Raw genomic sequence first — 15,849 nt, forward strand, 5'->3', positions numbered from 1 at the left:
AGGGTTAATATTGAGAAATTATAATTTTGCCATGCCATATGCCTGTGTTTTTGAGGTTGTTGGTAACTGATTGTCATGTCTGTGGATGAACTTTATTGAGATCTCCCTGATTGCCATCCTTGCTTATGGCTTGCTTCCTTTTTCTCTGGGAGTAGCGCATTTCTAAGGAGACTTTGTAGAGTTGGTTTTGTGTTGGCATATTCTTCTAATTTCTCTTTGCTGTGGAAGTATCTAGTTTTGTTCTCGTATACAAATGAAATCTTTGCTGGGTAGAGTATTCTTGGTTGACAGTTGTTCTCTTTCAGTACTTGAAAGATTTTGTTCCACTCCCTTATTGCCTGGAGTGTCTGTTCTGAGAAGTCGGCAGTGATTCTGATGGTTCTGCCCCTAAATGTACGCTTCTCTTTGGTTCGTGTTAACCTTAGGATTCTTTCTTTGTATTCATTGGAGGGTAGCTTGATTACCACGTGTCTTGGGGAGGATCGTTTTGGGTCCACACTGTGGGGAGTCCTCTGGTCTTCCTGAATTTGGATTGGGTTCATGTTCCAGGTATTTTGGAAGTTCTCCTGCATAATTTCCTCAAGTAGTGGTTGTATGCCTGTCTCTCTTTCCACTCCTTCTGGGAGCCCCATGATTCTGATATTTGACTTCTTGATGTTGTCGTTCATCTCCTGGATCGTCTTGGTTGCCTTGGGTAGTTGTGACTCTAGTTGGTTAATAATCTGCCTGCTTTCATTCTGGGACCTTCCAAGTCAGATATCCTGTCTTCTGCTGCTGTAATTCTGTTGGCTAAGCTCTCAACTTTGTTCTTCAAGTCTAGGATCTCGTTCTTGAGTGATTTTGCTTCTGTGATTATGTGGTTTTTAAAATCTTTGAGCTCGTCCCATCATTTTTCATTGTCTCTGAAGAGTTTTATAGTTATTTTTCTGAACTCCTCATCAGAGACGTCTTCAATTTTTTCATCTGTAATCTCTGCGATTGACCAGGCTTTATGGTGGCTTTTTGGGGTAGAGCAAGCTGTGTCTATGTTACTAACTCTCTTATTCCATCTCATATTTGTGGCCGAAGGTGTTGCTGGATTCTCATCCTTGACCTCTGTTGCCACCTAGTGGGTGGCCTGAGGTCTTGCTAACCTAGGTTTTTGTTTTCCTTCTGGCCCAGGGAGTTTTTGTTTTTTTTGTTTCCCTTCTGGGTTTCAGGTTTCAGCACCTTAGGTTTCAGCTCCTAGGCACCCATCTTGTCTCTTGGATTTTTTTTTTTTTTTTTGCTTTGTTTTTTTGTCTGAGGTACAGGATTGGTGACCCCGTTCCGCCGCCTTTTTCCTCCGACCTGGGTTGGCCCAGAACTTAGTTTAGCTGTGATCCTGTGGATTTCACCCTCGCTGCCACACCTGCCTGCCACTGCACCTCAGCGTCCTAGCGCCCTTCCAGTAACACAGCGTTATGTTGTCCAATGAGCTCTCTCTATGGACAAGACCAAGGTGGCTCCAAATTACTTGGTCAGCATGCAGGCATTGCTTACAATGCAGCAAGAGATTTGGTCCCTGCTGCAAGTTTAATACAGAAAGCATGAATATCTGAACCTGGAGCATGGGGTTGTCCCAGGGGACTAGTTCTGGGTACAACATCATTGAGCCAAAACTCTCAAGTCATGTTGGAAAAGCCCTTATGTTGTGCTTTTTACTACCCCATCTTCCCCAAAGGTTGACGGAGCTGGACCATGGGTGCATCACACACATCTGAAAGACTGCTGCTCCATAGCCTGAGCTGGAAACCAGTGCCTTGTGGAAAGCACAATGACATCGCAGTAACCCACTAAGACTAAAGCTGCTGAAAAACTCCAAGGCAAGCACCCAGTCTACATGTCCCTTGGACTCATCTTTGCAGTCCCAGCCTTAGGCAGTGACACTACTACTGACAATCCCTATCAGCCTTACAATATCACCTGGAAACTGAGAGATGGCCACACTCATGAGGTTCTTGCTTCAACATCAGCCTTACAGCCTCTAAACTCATGGTTGCTGAATTTATACTTCAGTTCAAAATACTTGACCATAAAGAAATGATCCTCAAATGGTGTACGTGTGGCAGGTTTCTATGCTTGCCCTGAATCCACTAGAAAGACTTACAGTACATCTGAGGGTGTGAATGGCTATTACTGTAGCAGTTGGGGCTGCGTAACTTCTAATAATGGGCCCCAGAAGTGGGCAATTGCTAAGTCGGATTTAACCCAGCTCTTTTTGTTCACCCATTGACATGGGAAATGTGGTGCACACCCCTTTGGGTTAAGAATTCTTGTGTCAGGTCCCCATGTGACTTAGTCAAAGTTAGATTCACTGAGCTAGGGAAGAGAGATAGAAGGTGGATATCCAGATTGACCTGGAGTGTTGTGTTATATCATGCATAGACCCACAACCCCAGTGGACTCCTCCTGGTGTCTCAGATGGTGGAGCCCATTACTCCCCTTTCTTCTTCCAGCAGCCCCCCTTACACCCTCCTTTCTTCCAGCACTCCCACCAAGGGAGAGGAGCAGAATGAAGCTTCCGCTCTCCCAATCAGGGGTCCAGAGAAGAGCAAGCCTCTGTGGAGTCTGATCTGTTCACTATATGACACCCTAAATGTTACTAATCCTGACTTTGCCCAAGAATGTTGAATATGTTACAGGGTCTGCCTCACCCCCATTTTATGAGAGTATCAGTGTCAACTCAACCTGGAGCTATTCAGCAGTAGTTCCAACTAACTGGATAGACAGGAGGCCCCTCTGACTATGACCCAAGTTAGTGGACAGTTGACCTGCATCGGTACCATCCCTAAAGACAAGCACAGACTTTGCTCCTTGATAACAAGCCTTGTTGGTTCAGTTAAAACTGTTTGGAAGGAGGCAAGATGGCGGCATAGAGTACAGACAGGATTGATAAGATGGAGAATCTTTAGGCAGGGAGAAGTACAATAAGTAGATTGCAGGAAAAAAGTAGGGCTCAGGCAGTGTGCAGGAGGTACCAGGAAGCCTCCTGGACACAGGATAGCTGCGGAAACATGACAGCAGTGTTGTAGTTGGCCGAAGAACCCACCAGCAGTCGGCGAGCAGCAACTCAGACCCTGGCGATCCAGGCTCCGGTGATCCAGGCTCTGGCGACCTGTTTCCAGCGCCAGCCAGACATCCAGCAGTGGCCTTCGCACAAATGTTGTGGCCGCCAGGTGAGAGCCTGGGTCCACGTGGGGAGGTAGGAAAGCGAGTGTGCTTTGGGAGCGGACAGACAAGCTGAGTGATTGGGACCAGCTGCAGGCAGAGAGAGTCAGGGACTCGGCGCCATCTTGTGTGGAGAGGCGGAACCCGGAGTTGACAGAGCAGCACAGAGGCTCCTTTCTGGCTGTTCACATGGAACTGATCCAAGGGTGGAGGGGAGCACCAACTTTGCTCCCTGCAGGGTCAGTATGGTTCCTGGAACTGAAAGCCAGCAGCTACAGCTTTCCGCCTGGTGCCATCTTGGGTAGCAAGGCAGCAAGTGTGGACCCTAAGTGAAGACCCAGAGTGGGCATGTTGCTGGCTAATTGTGCTGAGCTGAGCCCAAGGCAACAGCCTTGCTGTCTGTGGGGTTTGTGTGGTCCCTGGAACGGATGGCCGACAGTCCCCTGATCTTTGCTGGTGCCCCATACAGGCGCCATCTTGGACACGGAGGCAAGTGCTATGAACATTGATATACTGCAAGAGGAGGAGTGGCAAACTGTGCATGCGCTAATTCAGCAGCTCTCAGATAAAGTGTTACTGGACCAGACACTGTTACACTGAACAGAGGTCAGCTGAGTTGCCCAAGAACTGACCTGGGGACAAAAATACCAGAATCTTAGAGCACTGCACAGGCTCCACAGAAAAAACAGCCTCTACAAGGAATGCCAACAACTCCACCAAAAATAACACCAGGAGGTACTTAGACTTATCGGCCAGCAGGGGGCGACAAGCACAGTGTTGCTTACAAAATCAGTGCAGTGGACAAAGCAATTATTCAGGGCAGCTGTGTTCCCCAAATCCAGGGCACTGACTGAACACAAAAATCAACTTATAGACATGTAGGTAATACACCATAGAGATGATGTCATCAAAAAGGTTGCCAACTACAAAAGGTAAAAGACAAGACAAAAGCACTATGAATGTTACTGAAGTCTCTCCAACAAAGGAGCAAAAGCTTCGCCCATTCTCAGAGTTAACTGAGGAAGACATTGAGAAAATGGGGGACAAAGAACTCAGAACACTCATTGCAAAGCTGCTGGTCAACAATTAGAAGTACAAACAAGAGTTCAAAGAAGAAATAGCAGTAATACATCAAATTAAGGCTGATATATCAGAAATGAAGAACACAGTAGAGCAAATTAAAAATACAGTGGAGAGTCTCAAAAACAGAATGAATGAGGCAGAAGAAAGAATTTCAGAATTAGAAGTTATTTCCTGCCACCACAAAGAAACAAGCAAAAAGCTGGAAGCAGAGCTATGTGAAGCTAAAAAAATATCCAAGAACTAAAAGATATGATTAAAAGGTCTAACATAAGAGTTATGGGAGTTCCAGAAGAAGCAGGAAGGGAAGATGGGATTAGAGGTGTATTCAGTGAAATAATACAGGAAAACCTCCCGAAGCTGAGCAAAGAATTAGAAAATAATCTCCAGGAGGGCTACAAAATTCCCAACAGAGTTGACCAAAAACAAACCTCACCACGACACATGATAATCAAGCTCTCTTCAGTTGAACAAAAAGAAAAAATCCTTAAATGTGCACAAGAAAAAATCAAGTGTCATAAAGGGGAACCCCAATCAAACTCACAGCTGACTTTTCAGAGAAAACGTTACAGATGAGAAGAGAGTGGAGTGACATATTCCCGATTCTAAAAGAGAAAAATGTTCAGCCCAGAATAATTTACCCTGCAAAGCTCTCCTTTGTCTTCTAAAATGAAATAAAATTCTTCCACAATAAAGAAAAACTTCAAGATTTTGTCTCATCTAAGCCTGCCCTACAAATGATATTCAAGGAATTCCCATGAAAGAAAAAAGAAATAGCAACCATCAGAAACAAAGGCAAATGTGGAGAACATCCAACTATAACGCTCACACAAGACCTAATTTAGAACAATACATCGTCAAAATGACAGGACCAAACTGTCCCTTATCTATAATAACGCTGAATGTAAATGGCTTAAACTCATCAGTAAAACGCCATAGATTGGAAGATTGGAACAAAAAAAATAAAACCCAACTATCTACTGCTAACAAGAGACACATCTTACCAACAAAGATCAGAAAATATTGAAAGTGAAAGGATGGAAAAAGATATTCCAAGCAAATGGTAAGGTAAGACAAGCAGGAGTAGCCTTTCTTATATCAGATAACATTGACTTTGATGTGAAGAGCATCAAAAGAGATAAAGAAGGATACCACATAATGATCAAAGGATACCTCCAGCAAGAAGAGATCAGCATAATAAATGTTTATGCTCCAAATGCCAAAGCATCTAGCTACGTGAAACAAATATTAATGGGATTAAAGGGAGAAATAGACTCCAATACGATCCTAGTGGCCAACCTTAATACCCCATTAACACAAATGGACAGATCAAAAAACCAGAAACTCAGCAAAGAAACAATAAATCTCATTCAAACTCTAGAGCAAATGGACTTAGTTGACATCTTTCGGACCTTTCATCCTTCAGACAGAGAATACATGTTCTTTTCATCAGTACATGGTACTTTCTCCAGAATTGATCATATTATAGGCCATAAAACAAGCCTTAGCAAATTTTAAAAAAGTGGAAATCATACCGTGCACGTTCTCAGACCACCAAGGAGTGAAGCTTGAGACCAAGAATTCAAAACACCAAGGAAGACTTACAAACATATGGAAGCTAAGTAATATGTTACTAAATGAGCAATGGGTTAGAGAGGAAATTAAAGGGGAAATTAAAAAATTGCTTGAAACAAATGAAGGCATCAACACAACTTATCAAAACTTATGGACAGAATCAAGGCAGTGCTGAGAGGAAAGTTCATTTCAATCAGGGCTTATGTCAAGAAACAAGGAAAGCACCAAGTAAATCAGCTAACCTTACAGCTGAAAGAACTAGAAACGCAACAACAAAGCAATCCTAAGATTAGTAGGAAAAAAGAAATCATCAAAATAAGGGAGGAAATAGACCAAATAGAGACCAAGAGGACTATACACAAGATCAATAAACCAATCAAAGAGCTGGTTGTTTGACAAAATCAACAAAATAGACTCCCCACTAGCTCGACTAATCAAAAAAAGGAGAGAGAATACACACATCAATAGTATCCGAGATGAGAAAGGAGATATAACAACAGATACTTCAGAAATACAAAGAATCATCAGGAAATATTATAAACAACTATATGCGAACAAATCAGAAAACCTAGAGGAGATGGGTAGATTTTTGGACACATACAATCCACCAAGATGGACTCAAGAAGCAATTAACAATCTAAACAGCCCAATGACATGCACTGAGATTGAATCAACAATTAAAGCCCTCCCAACCAAGAAAAGCCCGGGACCAGATGGCTTCACTGCTGAATTCTACCAAACATTCAAGGAGGAACTTACCCCAGTCTTACACACGCTTTTTCAAACAATAAAAAAAGAGGCAATCCTTCCAAGCTCTTTCTATGAAGCTAGTATCACTTTAATACCAAAGCCAGAGAGAGAAACATCAGAAAAAGAAAACTACAGACCAATATCCTTGATGAACATAGATGCAAAGATCTTAAATAAAATACTAGCCAACAGGATCCAACAACACATCAGGCAGATCATTCACCCAGACCAGGTGGGATTCATCCCAAGCATGCAGGGATGGTTCAACATTCGCAAAACAATAAATGTGATACATCACATCAACAAATTGACAAATAAAAACCAAATGATCCTCTCAATAGATGCAGAGAAGGCATTTGATAAAAGCCAACACCACTTCATGTTAAAAACCCTAAACAAGATAGGCATAGAAGGAACATTCTACAACATAATCAAAGCAATTTACGATAAATCCAATGCCAGTATCATACTAAATGGGGAAAGACTGGAAGCCTTCCCGCTAAAATCTGGAACTAGACAGGGATGTCCACTCTCACCGCTACTCTTCAATATAGTTTTGGAAGTCCTTGCCAGAGCTATTAGACAAGAAAAAGCAATTAAAGGAATACAAATTGGAAATGAGGAATTGAAATTATCGCTATTCGCAAATGATATGATTCTCTATATAGGAGAAGCAAAAGACTCAGTCAAGAGACTATTGGAACTCATAAGAGACTTTGGCAAAGTAGCCGGATACAAAATTAATGAACACAAACCAATAGCACTAGTGTACACAAATAATTCCATGACTGAGAAAGAAATTGTAAGTTCAGTTCCCTTTAAAATAGAGGAAATGTATCTTAAATACCTAGGAATTAAGTTAATTAAAGATGTGAAAGTGAAAGACCTCTATGATGAAAACTATAAATCATTTTAATAAGACATAGAAGAAGACCTTGAAAAATGGAGAACCTCACCATGTTCTTGAATTGGCAGGACCAACATTATGAAAATGACCATATTACTGAAAGCAATATACAGATTCAATGCAATCTCAATCAAAATCCCAGGAACATTCTTCTGAGAAATAGAAAAGATGATACAGAAGTTCCTTTGGAATCACAAAAGACCACAAATAGCTAAAGCTGTCTTGAAAAATAGAAATCAAACTGGAGGAATCACAATTCCAGACCTCAAGACATATTATAAAGCAGTGGTTATCAAAACAGTCTGGTATTGGTACAGAAACAGAGAAGAAGATCAGTGGAACAGAATAGAAACACCAGAAGGGAATTCACACATGTATAGTCAACTACTCTTTGACAAGAAAACTGAAAACAATCCAGGTAAAAAACCTGGTCGATTCAATAAAAGCTGTTTGGACAACTGGATAGCAGCTTGCAGAAAAAAGAAGCAGGACCTACACCTGTCGCACTATACAAAAATCAGCTCTAATTGGCTCAAGAACGTAAACCTACACCCAGAAACCATCAAACTCCTAAAGGAAAACATAGGAATCACACTCCAAGATATAGGAACAGGGAAAGACTTCTTAGAAAAGATGCCTAAAGCAACGGCGAGCAAATCCAAAATGAACAAATGGGACCACATCACTCTAGCAGCTTCTGTACAGCAAAGGAAACAATTAACAAACTGAAGAAGCAACCAACAGAATGGGAGAAAAGGTTTGCATTCTACACAAGTGATAGGGGACTAATATCCAGGATCTACAAAGAGCTTCAGAAACCCAGGGACAGTAAAAAAAAAAAAAAAAAAACCTGTAGCAAAATGGGCAAAGGAAATAAACAGACATTTCTCAAAAGAACAGGTTCAAATGGCTAACAAACATATGAAAAGATGTTCAGACCACCTTGAGGTACCACCTAACTCCTGTGAGACTGGCCTACATTCAGAACTCAAAAAACCACACCTGCTGGCGTGGATGTGGGGAGAAAGGTACCCTCCTTCACTGCTGGTGGGAGTGTAGGCTAGTACAACCAATGTGGAAATTAGTATGGAGAGTGCTTGGGAAATTGCAAATAAACCTGCCATATGACCCAGCTATCCTGCTCCTAGCAAAATGCCCAAACGGAGTGAAATCTGCATATGAGAAGGGGATCTGTAGTCCTATTTTTACAGCAGCACAATCTACAATAGCAAAGACATGGAAACAAACCAGATGTACATCCAAGGAAGAGTGGTTAAAGAAACTGTGGTACATCTACTCAATGGAATATTATTCAGCTAGTAAGAAGAGCGATATTATTCTATTTAAAACCAGGTGGTCCCAACTAGAAACCATTATGCTCAGTGAAATGAGTCAATCACAAAAGAACAAATACCATATATTGTCTCTCATATAAGGAAGCCAAAATGGAAAAGGTAACTCCAACAGTCCAATCTATACTGGTTTTTTTTTGATTATGTGTTTGCTCTTTTGGCTGTATCTCATATGTTTTGATGTTTTTATGTCAGTTTGGGTGCTTCCAAATAATCTCTTTTCTCTAGTAGAATTCATCACATGCACATGAAGTATACGATGGCATCATTTTCCCAAGAGACATCTGTGCTTCCTTTTACTTAGCATGTGTTGGTTACTCAGTGGTTCATTGCTTTATCAGGATGCTATAATTTGTTGTTGATGTTGTGTTGCTGTTGTGATTGATGTGGCTGTTGTGAAATGATGTCAATCTGGAAAATAGTAATATTATTTCAACCCCAAACAGCCTGTATCTCATGCAATAAGATATTATGGAGTAACCAACGAACCAACAATCAGTATGAGTAAGATTGCTTATGATCTACATCAAAGAATTGTGAAACCTAATATACTTGTAAGGCTCTATGATACTTGGAAAGGGAGAGGGAGAGCAGAGAAATCTTACATCATGCTGGAAGGTGTGAGGAAGACGGGAAGTATGACCTATCAGAATCATAACTGTTAACTCATAGGCAACAGACTCGAATTAGTATTAGACAATAGCAAAGCTACAAAGGCATGTGGGGGGAATCAGGAGCGATCCTAACAACCTCTTAACAAGAGGTCATACGCATAGAGCAGGGTGGACCCCAGAACGGAGCAGGAGGAAAGGAGGAGGCTTGTATCACAACCCTGAAGACTCCCAGATCCTCACCAAGGACTATCAGTATGAGCACCGAGGACTACATCCCAACTGCCAAGGAGACAATGGGGAATTGGAGTGCCCTCAGAGGCTGAGAACTCTGAGGTCATCCATCCCCATATGGATCTACCACATGGGATGGAAGAAGACCAAGTCTTGCATTGCCGGATCCAAGGTCATCGGAATGACAACGAGGATCCCTGAGTGGTCCACAGAAGCAGAAGAACAGTAAACTTCCTTTGGGACTAGGGGGTGGAGCTTTCTCTGGTCCTTGCCTGCTTCCCACTTTGGGTCCCCACCCTCTCCTGTAATGACCATCAGGATCACTCCAGAAACCCCTCAAAACAAACAAACAAACAAACTAGAATAGATAGAGAATAACAAGGAAAGCTTAGAAATAGAAAACGGTCAGTGGGGATGCACTTATAACTCACTGGTGGGACACAAAGATTAGTTCTGCCTCACTGGGGCATTGAAGATTTCTCTGCACACCCCTCCTAAAACTGTTCACCTAAACTGTTGACATACGTCTTGTTACGGAGTTAGACTGCCCAAATAACAGCCAAGTTCAGAGAAACCATGCTTCAATGCTATAAACTGCTAAATAATAAAACTAGAATAGACATGAGACAGCTGAATGGCGATCTATAGCCATTTAGAGGTGTATAGAACAGGGTTGAATATAAACCAAAATGGAAATGTCTATGAAGAGGTCACAGGTTGTGGTTGAGAACCTGCATTTTCCTAGTAACATATTGGTTAATCAATACCATGTCTATTAATGCCATAATGTTGTAATTGGTTGTAAATATTATGTTGGGGCTTTTAATTGATTGGGATGATACTCTGCTGGCTCTACCTTCAGACCAGAGATGGTCTCACCAAGAAACTGTATAACTTATCAAGACAATAAGATGCTGGACTGTATGCTTGGTAAATACCTCCAATGAAAAAATTTGAACTGAATTTGAACTGTGGAAATGCAAGAAGGTGGAGCAATCCACTGTGGGGGGAGGGTTTAGGGTGAGGTAGGGGGAATCCCAGTACATATAAAAATGTGCCACATAATGCAATGTAATTAATAAAAAATAAATAAAATATGAAAAAATGTGAAAAAAACCTGTTTGGTTATCTCCCACCTCAGGGGGGTTGGTGATTTTGCTCTCACACCGGACCAAACCTGCACCTATCTTTTGCTGTTTTTAATGCAACTACTGATTTTTGTGTAATTGTGACTGTTCTTTCTCATGTCCTGTATCACACTGAGAATAATGTACTCCAACATTGGGAACCTGACTCTATCCTGAGGTATAAGAGCGAGCCATGACTGTTCTGACCATAGCTGCCAGCTTAAGTCTGGAACTGGTGGGCACAAAAATAAAAAGTCACATCCTTCATCACCCAGACCACAGAGATCAACTCATAACAGACAGCAACTGGTGAAGACCTGTGGAATTGTAGAATGATCCTTTAGCCATTTAGAAAAATCTCTCACCACCTTATCTGAGGTGGTCCTACAGAATCATAGGGGGTTGGACTTGTTGTTGCTAAGGCAAGGTGGTCTTTGCGTCGCCCTGGGAGAGGAGTGCTGCTTCTACACAGACCACACTGGGGTAGTGACAGACTCCATAGCTGATCTCCTGAAGGTCTATCCCAGAGGAAAAATGGATGAGAATCCCAGCAAGGGTGGTTTGAGTCATAGTTCAACATAAGCCCATGGCTAACTACACTGTTGTCCTCTTTGGTAAGGCCCGTAGTCATCTTATTTACAATTGGGCTCTGTATCCTGAGCTGACCAATAAAATTTGTAAATATTATTTCTTTTTTTTGTAAATACTTTAACCTCAGATAGCATGTATCACATGCATTGATATTGTGGTGTAACCAATGAACCAACAGCCAATGTGAGTCAGACTGCTTATGACGTACATCAAAGAATTATAAAACATATCATAATTTTAAGACCCTATGCTACTTGGAAATGGGGCGGTAGGGCAGGGAAGTCTTCCATCTCCTTTAGAGTATGTGAGGGTGACGTGAAGTATAAACTATCAGGAACATAACAGGTAACTCATAGACAACAGACTCGAATCAGCATTAGACAATAGCAAAACCACAAAGGCATATAGGGGGAGTCAAGGGTGATCCTGACAACCTGTTAACAGGAGGTCATGTGCACAGAGCGGGGGCAAACCCGGAGTGGAGCAGGCAGACAGAAAGAGGCTTGTATCCCCACCCTGGAGATTCCTGGATCCTCACCAAGGACTATCAGTATGGGCACCAAGAACTAAATTCCAACTGCCAAGGAGACACTGGGAATTGGAGTGTCTTCGGAGGCCAAGGAATCTGAAGTCACCCACTCCCATTGGGATCTACCAAATGGGATGAAAGAAACCCAAATCCTTCTTCACAGGATCCAAAGTCATTGGAACAACAGCCAGGAGCCCTGAACAGTCTGTACACAGAGAAGAACAGCAAACTTTCTTTGGGACTCGGTAGAGGGGCTTTCTCTGGTCCTTAATTAGTTCCAACTTTGGATCCCCATCCTCTCTGGCAATGACCATCAGGGTCACTGCAGAGCCCCCCCAAAACAAATAAACAAGCAAACAAACAAACAACAAAATCAGAATAGACAGAGAATAACAAGCAAACTTATAACCAGACAGGAAATGGTCAGTGTGGATTCACATATAACTTACCAGGTAGGACACAGAGATTAGATACTCCTTACTGGGGAATGGAAGATTTCCCTGCACACACATCCTAAAACAATTCTACACCTCAACTATTGACATACGTCTTGCTCGAGTTATAAGCCAGTTTAGACTATCCTAAAATCTGCTATTTTCAGTAGAATTATGCTTCAAAATAATGGACTGCTAAATACTAAAATGAGGAAAGACATGAGACCGCTGAAGAATACCCTATAGACATTTTAAGGTGTATAGAAGTTGGATGTATAGAAACTAAAATCAAAATGTCAATGAAGTAGTCACAGGATGTGGTTAAGGACTTGCATCTTGTAACATATTGGTTACTCAATACCATGACGATTAATTGCATAACATAAATTGTGAATTGTCATTGATGTTAAGTTGGGGCTTTTAATTGATCAGAATGATGTTCTGCCAGCTCTACCTTCAAACCAGAGATGGTCTCCCCAAGAAACCGTTGAATGTATCTAGACAATTAGATGCCGGACTATTTGCGCGGTATATGCTTGCAATGAAAGAATCTCAGCTGAATTTGATTTGTAACACTGCAACAAGGTGGAGGAATTCACCATGGTGGGAGTGTTGGGGGAATCCCAGGGCCAATGAAACTGTGTCACATAATACAATGTACTTAATAATAATTAAAAAAATCCCGTGTCAGTACAGTCATATCAGTTGCTGGCCCTCCAACAGCAGTTCCAGTAGTGGCCCCACATTCAGGAAGATTCCTCAGCATAAAACAGAAAAGGGAAAGTGTTAGAGTGCAGATAAATGTAAGAATAATGGAATGCTATGAGAGTATATTAGAATGCTAGAATGGAATGTTTTTGTTGGGGAGTGTGAGATTCCTTTGTGCTGAAAAAAAAAAAAAAAAACTGCTACTTTGCTAGGCCAGGAGGCACCTGGTCTTTGGGAGGATTCCGCTTTAGGGATAAATCTGTTCTTTGCTGCCCTGCAACTTTGTGAACCAAGGTGCAGGGGGACAAGGGAACAATTCTTTCCCAGTCCCAAGAACAGAAGGAAGACGAGGGTGTGAGAATGGGATGAGCCATAAAGATAGTGGGTATGGGATTGGAACAGGCTCCCTGTGCCCAAAGGCCATTCAAAAACTAACATGCCTAAGGTTGTTACTTTTGATGTGTTTCCCAGCCCAAAAAGGACCTATATAATCTTCTGTCTTGGGCTCCTTCGGGGTCTGACCACCCTGCTTGGCTGGTCTGGCTGCCTCAAGTGAGGTCTGGCCTCAGCCTGCTGGCACAATAAATAAACTCTGTTTGCTGTTTGCATTACCAGTGAGAATTTTTGTCGTTCTTGGAGGTTGAATAGCTCGCACCCTGACATCAGGGAGCTTTAGCCAGGAGTCTAACACTGTAAAGCAAATTTCTTATTAATTCATATTCATTGTTCTTATATGGCAAATACTAAATTAATTGAATATATAGATCACCCTCTACTCTAAACATATCTATTGATATAGTGGTTGAATTATAGTGCAAACAATTTCCAGGTCCTGTCACTCTATCTTATCCAGTTTGTTGCTGAGGCACACACCGTGAGAGAGTAGATTAAATTCAAAAAATTGGATCCCAGTCATCTACATGGGAAACCCTCAGACAGAGTTCTCCAGGAATTTGACTTTGGCCGGAACTGGCTCTGACAAAGTTCAACAATACATGGGATATCAATACATGGGATATCAATACATGGAATATCAATATCTCTTTCCCACTCTCTCTCTTTCCTGATCTCTCTCCCTCTATCTACCTCTTTATCTCACCTTCTATCTCTGCATCCTTCTCTATCTCCCTCTCTCTCTTTCTTTCTGCCTCTCTACCTCTCTACACCTCTTAATCTCTCTCTTTCTTCCTCTTTACATTCCGTCTCCTTACCTCTCTGTATATCACTCTCTCCCTCTCTTTCCTCTCTACCTCTCTCTCCATTGCCCTAGCACTCTCAACTCACTCTACCTATCTCTATATCTCTCTAGCTCATTCTACCTCTCTTTCTCTCTTTTTCTCTCTGTATTTCCTTGAGAGCTGCTTGTAAGCCCAACTTTAGTTGAAGTTCATTCACCAAATATTTTTCTGCCATCAGAACACCTATGCTGCATTTTGGGGCTCATGCGCTTCACAAATATGTTAATTTTACTATGTGTAACATGCACTTTCAGAAGTATGAGGTTCCAAAAGCAGTTGTTTCTACTACTAGCTGAAAACTGCTTGAACTCTGATTTTTTTTCTAGATATGGAATTCATAGGAAATTTAGTGAGATTCTAGCACCCTGTGTTGCATGCTGTGCTCAATATGCTTCCATTTAATAGAGTGAACTAAGTATGCAATAGACTCAAAATGACTAAACTGTGATTCTGTGAGAGCTACGTGTATGCCCAAACTTATGTGAGGTTAGTTAACCAAATAGAGTTATTCTGACATCAGAGCACATATGCTGTATCTTTGAGACTATTCTCTTGATCAACATCCTAAGATTTGTATGTGTAACATGAATTTTAAGCAGTATGTGCTGCAAAGCAATTCTGTTTGCTGCTTGCTGAAAATCGCTGGGGCACTGAGTTTCTGTCTGGTCATTGATGTTAGATATTGACCACCAAATGCCCGCCCGCTGGTGGAATAATAGCGGCAAGTTGTTCAGAGTCCTAATGGAAGCTGTATTGGAAAATCCGCTCTTGGGCTCCCTTTGAGCAGAGAGGAAGGAAGAGGGAGGCGAAAAGGGCAACTGAGATATGTGTTGAGCAGTTTTTTACTTCTATAGATAGGTGGGCAAACAAAGGGGCTGTCTGTGCCACAACTATGTAAGGAATGTCCATTTAGGTGTGCCATCGGTCAACTGGAATCCCCCCAGGTTGGTGATGTAAATGGCTCCTGTGGCCCCTTATGTTCCAGACTGAAGCCTGGGAGACATGCTGGGTATGGAGCAGACCAGCCCCTTGTTTCCAGTGCCCTGGGTAGCCATCAATAGAGATTTAAGCAATTTCAGTGAGATTCTAGCATGCTTTCATGCATTTTTTACTGAAGATTATCCTTTTCCAAACAGACATTTTGGGAATTAGATACAAAATGACAAAATATTGTTGCCATGAGACATGCTTTTAATTGTGATGCTATGCATGAGTATTTTCCAAATGGAGTTATTCTGTCATCAGAATAGCTAAGCTGTGCTGCCGGGACTATGTCATTCATCAACATGCTCAGCTCCCTCCGTGTAATAGGTGCATTCAGAGGTATATGGTGACAAAACAGTTTAAATGATTGCTGTAAAATTCTTGCAAAGTGAGGTTCTCTCTGGATATGAAGTTCATAATGATTTCAGTGATATTCTAGCAATTGTGTTACATAGATTGTTCTTTTGGATACCATGCACTTGGTTGGCATTAAACACTAAGTGAAAAATGGGATTCTTTGAGAGCTGCTTGTAAACCCAA

This window comes from Ochotona princeps, chromosome Y, assembly GCF_030435755.1.
Source record: "Ochotona princeps isolate mOchPri1 chromosome Y, mOchPri1.hap1, whole genome shotgun sequence".
In the NCBI taxonomy this organism is placed as follows: Eukaryota; Metazoa; Chordata; class Mammalia; order Lagomorpha; family Ochotonidae; genus Ochotona; species Ochotona princeps.